Here is a 7,168-nt window from a genome sequence, read left to right on the forward strand (position 1 = left end):
CATTCCCTGCCAGACAGCTCTGACCATGGTTTGATCTACATTCTCCTTAATCTTAACAAGAAATGTATCAGGAATAGCAGGGTACGTCCCCAGCTTCTGCATTTCCCATGTGAAATACCTATTAACACCTCTGCCTGTCTTTCCCATTTCCATTTCTGGAGCTATTGCTTAGCAGTCAGTGAGGCAGAGAAATACCACCAGGATGTTGATGTGGATAAACAGGACACATCAGATTGACTGTCCTCATGCAGCCCTTCCGAAGCAAGGACTCAAATCAATTACTTGTGCTTAACTTAGAGGGTAAAATCTCAGGCTGTTCCTGGATCATGTAAGTCAGCAGGGATTGGCTATTGAAATAGCCCAGATGTTTCCTATAGGTCAAGACAGTGAAGCCATCATTATTATTAACAGCCCTATGTCTCTTTGTATCATACACATATATCTACTCAATAAATATTTGTTATTAGAGTCAATGAGATACAGAGATTTAAAATTACCTGTTTAAATTGAAATATATTTTGTTAAAACATTTTATAAACATTTAACTATTGAATAGATACTACATATATTGTTCACTGTCTATATTTCCTCCATCTTCTATGCATTTCCTTTGAATGTACCCTAAATATTTAGGTTTCTTAAAAGACAAATTTGGTATTTCAAACTTTTGTTAAAAGTATAAAATTAGTTGTATTCACTTTAAAAAAATTACCCTATGACCTACGAGGATTGAATCAACCATTGGTTTCATCAGTATGGGACATTCTATATTACTTCATAATCATAGGTTCCTGCATTGTCAAACAAAAAATTTTGTCAGAGTTAAAATTAATATGGAAATTAGAGTAAACATATGCTATTTTAAACACATTATTTTTGTGCTTAACTTAGTCATGGCATACGGCCATCCATTTTGGCATGGCGTATTAAGACTAAGTTGTAGTCTTTCTTATTTTTCTCGGGATACCCTTGTTCAGTAACAGGGTGGCTGCCCTGGATTAAAGCCAGCTGTTCATTATCTGTCTCTCCAGTTATTCTGGAAGCAGCTTGAGGTCAGGATCTACATCACATTCATCCTCATGTCTGTAGATACCGCTTAAGTTCTTGCCAGGTAGTAGGCCCTAATAACTGGAGGCTGAATTACACTCCAAACAAATTAAGAGAAGTAGTTCTCCTTTCAGTTAAGGCTGCATCTTAATTGGTTTGAAAAAGCCCATTTCCTAAGACAAAGTTTCCTCTCCTGCTTTTGAAGCAGCCACCCAGCAGTCCAAAATCACAGAGTCCCCAAACTTCCATTACCCCAGGCACACTTAAACAACGATGCGGGCTTCTTCCACACAGACAGCAATCTATTCCTATATTACTATGCTACTCCTTCTAGGTGAAATCACACTGATGAGCCCTCATCACCAAGAATGTATTTGAAAGTCTGTTTTTTACCCAGTAATGACGACTGTTCTCCATTGATTTAGTCATTCGCTTCAACTGACCTATCAGGATACTGGTGAAGAGAAAGCTAAAAGTGCTAGGATTTTTAATTGGAAATTTGTGAAACAAATTTATCTTCCCTGACCACCTAATCTATTCACAGACAATGGTGACAAAAAAAAGCAAAACACACAGATACACAAACTTTCTCTGTGGTGACAAAAAGATTGAATATGCAGAGAAATGAAACTATAAGAAACTATAAGTTTATTTCCACTGTTTTGCTTACAGAAACCAAAACCTGTTTTGAGGATTACTTTCCAATGAACTATCTATTAAAAGTAAAAATGGAAGTGTCCATAGTATACAGTTACCATAAAAGAAACTGATACCGTATGATTGACGCATTTATAATAAAACATTAAGCAAAAGTAAGGATTTTTGGGTGAACCAATGAGAGTTAAATTTTAAAAATATTTCCCAAGCTTTGAGTGAGAAACTTGGGAAAGAGTGAGCAGAAAAACATTATTTTTAACTATAATGGTTATAAGACCAAGCATTCTCTCTGAGGAAGGCACAGATTTTTATTTCATTTCATTTTTATTTTTATTTAAATATCCAAACATATTTCTCCCTTATTACCTTTTTAAAATAAAACAAAGGGGAAACTGATATTTATTTTATAGAAAGATATGCAGCATGGAGTCAGGAGACCTGGATTCTAATTGTCTCTATTAATTACTTAAGAACCGTGGGTAAGTTATTAAAAGTGATGGAACTAGAATGCCTTCTACATCCTTTAATTAATGTCTAAATTCTGTGATTCCTCCTATTAAGAATGCCAAGCATTCCATTTATTCACTTAACTAAGTGAATAAAAATGATTTTTCCATAATTCCATGTTAAAGTCAGAGAATCGAAATGTTTCTCTCCTGTAGAAATTTTAATTGTACACGAGAGTTGATCTTATGAGAGTATGACTTTGACAATAGTATTGTAAAACTTTGGCTGAATCATCATGCTAGTTTTGAAATATTAATTTGCTTATTTACTCTTTGAGAATGCTTTTTGTAATATTCTGTCTAGTATAGAATAAAGACAGAAAACAATGCCATCTGTAAACATAGGTAATAGTATGATACGTACAGGTACAATTTGAGGATTACTTTGAATTCATAAAATTTGAAGCATTTTATAATATACAAATTCTTGTAAATTTATAAATAAAAATGCAAATGCAAACATCAATAAAAATGAAAAATACTTCCTTCCATAAATGTAAACAGGAAAGTACGAGAGATATATAGTAAACTATGAAAATATGTAGTTATTCCTCCACTGAATCTTCTTGCCTTCGTAAGACGGTAAATCACTTGGCTCTTTATCAAATATTGTAATTTTAGATAAAACAGGGTGTGTGAGTATGTATGTTTTCCCTCTTTCAAGGTTTTGTTTTTAAGTTTGTCTAGAATTTTATTTAGGTTAGTTTACAAACTGGAGTTTGCCTATAATCCCTGGGTTTTATTGAATAAAATAATGTATCACTTTATTTTTAAAAATTGTATTTTTATTGCTGTCAATAAGGAGACATTTCTTAAAATTTAAGTTGGAAAAACAGGTGTTATAAAATACCAAAGTAACAGAAGCTGCATTTAGTTATCTTTACTTTTGTAAAGAATTTAAGCAAGTATCCATAGGTTTTTATCCTTTCTCTCATTTCTCCCTTCTTGCCTGATTTCCCTTCTTCAACCCACCCCTTTCACTCACAAGCCAAAAATGGTTTCACATGGAACATTCAACTAATTGCAGTCTATTTCTGAAATTATCTATATAATTTCCACAATTTTAAATTACTCTTTTCCTCTGTAAACATTTAATTTAGACCTATCCCATCCTCTAGGTGGCATATAGTTATGAGCATTATAAGATACAAGTTAATGATATCCAAAGATTTGCCATTCAAATATTGGTATGCCTTGTCTCCCCAAGTGTTATATTCAGCTGTTTTTGCATAGCCTTAATAATGACAACAATATTACATTTAGGCAGTTCTCAAGTTCCAGCGCACCAAGAGTTCTTAACAAAAATTCCTGCCATAATTTATGGCAGATAAATTATTTGCATTCTTATAGACCATTTTAATATTACATGTATACCAGCATATATACTTACAAAAGGAATGATGAGACATTTCTAACATTGGATAGAATTTGACATTAATTATAATTATGTGAGGAGGTATTGTCCTGAACTCGTCATTTACACAATTATGGGCAATAATTGATCAAAGTCAGTATTGCTCTTTGCTTTCCCTTTTGTTCAACCCAGATGTATCTTTTCCAATACAGATGCATTATTGTTGGACATATTGCATATAGTAAGCATTCAATTGTTATCCAGAGGGTAAAAGCATTTAGAGAAAAAAATGATCTTTTGATTCAGTTCATAACTTACCTATTATCTATGCACCTGTATGACCAATGTGAATATTTGCAGTAATTGTTAGTTTAAATACTTAGTTTTGAATATTCTTCTTAGTCAAGCACTAATTTTGTCAACTAAAATTTCCAAATTTAGAAAACCAACAATAAAATCATTACTCATAGCCCCTCCTGACTTTACATGCAGCTCTCTACATACACCTACAATCATCCCTTGTCAGTGACTTGCTCACTGCATTTCTTCCCACCTTTACACAAAAAAAGAGAAATAAAGGCTTGGATACAGTTTGAAAACAAAACTAAAAAAATATATATCTTGACATTGGAGAAGGCAAGATTTTAAGGCAATGCTCACTAGACAAATTCTCTAGATAATTGTCTAACTTTCCCTCTATTTCTTGTGTAGGCAGAGACTTGCTCCTTTAAGGTGAGGAAATGTACATCTCTCTCCATCAACTTTGAGAGCAAAAATGACAATTTAATTCCAATCTCCTCAAAATTCTTTAAAATAAGAAGAATAATATTACCAGGAAATTTATATTCACACACTACATACTCAAATGGAGCACGTTTTAAAGTTTCTAACATTTATTTCTGAATACTCTTCATTGCTTAGAACACCAGCCCTATGGCCAAGGGTTCTATGGAGTAAAATATGCTGAAGTTACCATTTCATCAGTTCTTTTAAAAGCTAAATTAAAAATTGTGTGAGGGTAGTTTTCTTTTTAAGATTTCAATACATGGGGAATCGGGAATACAAACTTTAGTATTTAAATTGTCTCTCCCTGTGCTCTCTCACTCCTTCATCTCCCTTGCTCATCGTATTCATTCACTGAACACAACTCCTTTTTCTCTCAAGCCAAACGTTAAACACGGTTTCACAAGAAAAGGGCTGCTGCCCAAAGAAAACTACAGAAAGACTGTCTGGATGCTAATGTACTACCAACACCAGAAATATCCAGATAGTGCAGGTACCTTTTAATACCTTTTCTGATCTTACTATGTCCTTCTGTTAGCCACCAAACCTAAAGGAAAAATAAGGGCTTTGGCTTATTGCAAATTGAAAGGGTCAGGTTAGTGCTACTCTAGTCTCCTTCAAGAAAAAGCTTCTCATCCTCAAGAGTTACTGAGCTTTTGATATTGTTGCTGAGGGAGATCCATCACCCAGTCAGGTGCATGCTGCTCAACCTAGAGCCGAGATCGATTCCGGAAGAACAGGTATGTAGGGGCGTTCCTTGTTAGCAGCGTTCCTATGTTATATTAAATGAGGCTAAGATGCCTCTAAAGGCACACAACGAATCTGAGCGGTGTAAATGGTTGTTCAAAACAACCGTTTTTAAAACAACAATAACAAAAAAGTTTAGTCGCAAAAGGTGTTTCTTTTTTTTTAATCTGTCTTTTTTCATGCTTGATCATACCCTAAACAGCCCAGGTGCTGAGAAACACACAAAGTAACTGTACCTAAGCCAGGATCACCGCGTGTCTGTGTCAGTTTCCTGAGATGACTGTCAGATAAGCTGGAGAGGCACCAACGTGTGCAGGCAATGAGGTCAGAATTCCCTGGGAGGACCATTGGCTCTGGGAAGGAATACGGCGGGACCGTGGGGGCTCGCGAGCTAAGCTTTGGAAAAGGAGGGAAGGTGGGTCGGGGCGGACTTTGTGGAGAAGGCTTTGTCAGTGTGAGACCGGGTGAAGCGTGGCAGATGGGGGCGTTTTCGGTCTGGCAGAAGCGGGAAATCAGAAGGGGGAAACGGGGGGACCGTGAGGACAGAGAGGACCCTGTCTGGGGTAGCGGGAGGATCGAGGCCATCCACTGCTGCTGCTAGGGTGGGAGCTCCGAAATTGGAAAGTGAGGCGGGACCGAGGGCTGCCCGGGAGGGAGAGGGGTTCAGGTTGCCAGCAGGTGGAGTTGAAATCAAACAACCCCTGGGGGACCGCCGAGCAGCGTCCTCGTCCGAGACCACCTGCCTGGAGGTAGAAGAATCATAGCAGGTGGTTTGGGGTACCTCCTAAAGCAAAAGACGTTTTCTCCGCGCCCAGCCGTAGCGCCCGACCCCATGCGCTCTCCGGGCTACTCACCGGTCCTGAGAGGAAAGCGCCATCCGGGCGCGCGCGAGGGCTGCGCGGCGCAGGCGGCAGGCAGGGCCCGGCGGCGGCGGCGCTGTCCTAGGCGCGGGACTGGAGCCGGGGGACACAGAGGTGGCTGTGGCGGCGGCGGGGACGCAAGGAGCTGCGGGCGGGGAGGGCGGTGAATTCGGAGCTGCAGCGCCGAGCGCGCTCTCTGCCCATCTCCGGATCCGCTAAAGCGGCTACTGCTGCTGCTGCTGGAGGGGAGGGAGGCGAGGAGGAGGGGAGGAGACACGCGGCTAGGAGGGAGGGAGGGGAGAGAAATGGGGGTGGAGGAGAGAGTGGGGAGAAGGAGACGATCACCCAGAGTGGAGAGGAGGGAGGGAGAGAGGCGCGCACGAGCACATCAAAGGTTCCCACCAGAAGAGCTTCGGAAGGAGAAATTCTTGATGAAGAGTTGGGTCTCTCTCCCCCTCCCCCACCTCCCCTCCCCTCTTTCTCCCTTCGCGCCCTTTCCTTGGGCCCTTCCTCCCAAGGCTCTGGCAGGGGTTACCCAGCCTCGGCAGCAGCCGGGGCTTCTGCGCTCTGATGAGGTTGCTGAGCCCAAGAGGTGGCCGCGACAGCTCTCAGCGCCACCGGCCTGAGGCACCTGTGCGCGCACACACCGCCGACCGCTCCATTGCGGCGGCTCGCAGCTGGGGATCTGCGGGCCCTTGCTCTCCTTCTCTTCCCTTTCTGGTCAGATTATAATCAGATTGTGCATCCGTGACATCTGTGTCGTCCCCCTATTGCTGTCTGCTTCCCTGCGCGCTCTTTTGGCACAAAGTGTCCGGGCAGAAGGCGCCAGCAGAGAGCTCAATGCAGGCCACCATCGCCTGCCCCTTGGAGCTGTTGCCTGGGCAGAGGTGGCAGTGTTTGCCGCCCGGGTAGACCATCTAACAAGGTAAAAAGATAAATAAATAAATAAATCCTGTGACCCGATTCCCTGGGACTTTGTTCTCAATTATCTAGGAAGGTTGTAAGTGTGAAGGGCACGGGGGCATTCTATTATCTTCTGTTATGATTCTCCTCTTCTCCCAACGTCTTAGAAAAGCAGGATATGACTTAACACGTTTAATCGAAATATTTCGAGATCTGTTTATTGAAGATCTTTTTGTTTTTACCCTAGTTCTAGGATTGGCCCCTATTATGGATTTTCTTGGTTCTGTTCGGCTATGAATAGTCCTATTTAT

The 7,168-nt window shown here is 40.5% G+C and overlaps 1 protein-coding gene across 6 annotated transcripts in view; it reads right to left on the bottom strand.

The window, feature by feature from the left end:
• FUT9 (fucosyltransferase 9) overlaps nt 1–6,664 on the bottom strand; it is a 172,421-nt gene extending 165,757 nt beyond the window's left edge. For 3 of the 6 annotated variants that reach the window (XR_012496684.2, XM_074333314.2, XM_074333312.2), the window contains exon 1: nt 5,949–6,086. The gene's annotated coding sequence lies outside the window, so the exon portion shown is untranslated. Of the gene's footprint in view, nt 1–5,948; nt 6,236–6,489 lie in introns of those variants that run through there. The other 3 variants (XM_074333316.2, XM_088795551.1, XM_088795549.1) reach the window with 3 other exon arrangements.
• Between the last annotated feature and the right edge of the window lie 504 nt (nt 6,665–7,168).

This window comes from Rhinolophus sinicus, chromosome 2 (genome assembly GCF_057876585.1).
Source record: "Rhinolophus sinicus isolate RSI-liver-muscle chromosome 2, RSI-T2T, whole genome shotgun sequence".
NCBI lineage: Eukaryota > Metazoa > Chordata > Mammalia > Chiroptera > Rhinolophidae > Rhinolophus > Rhinolophus sinicus.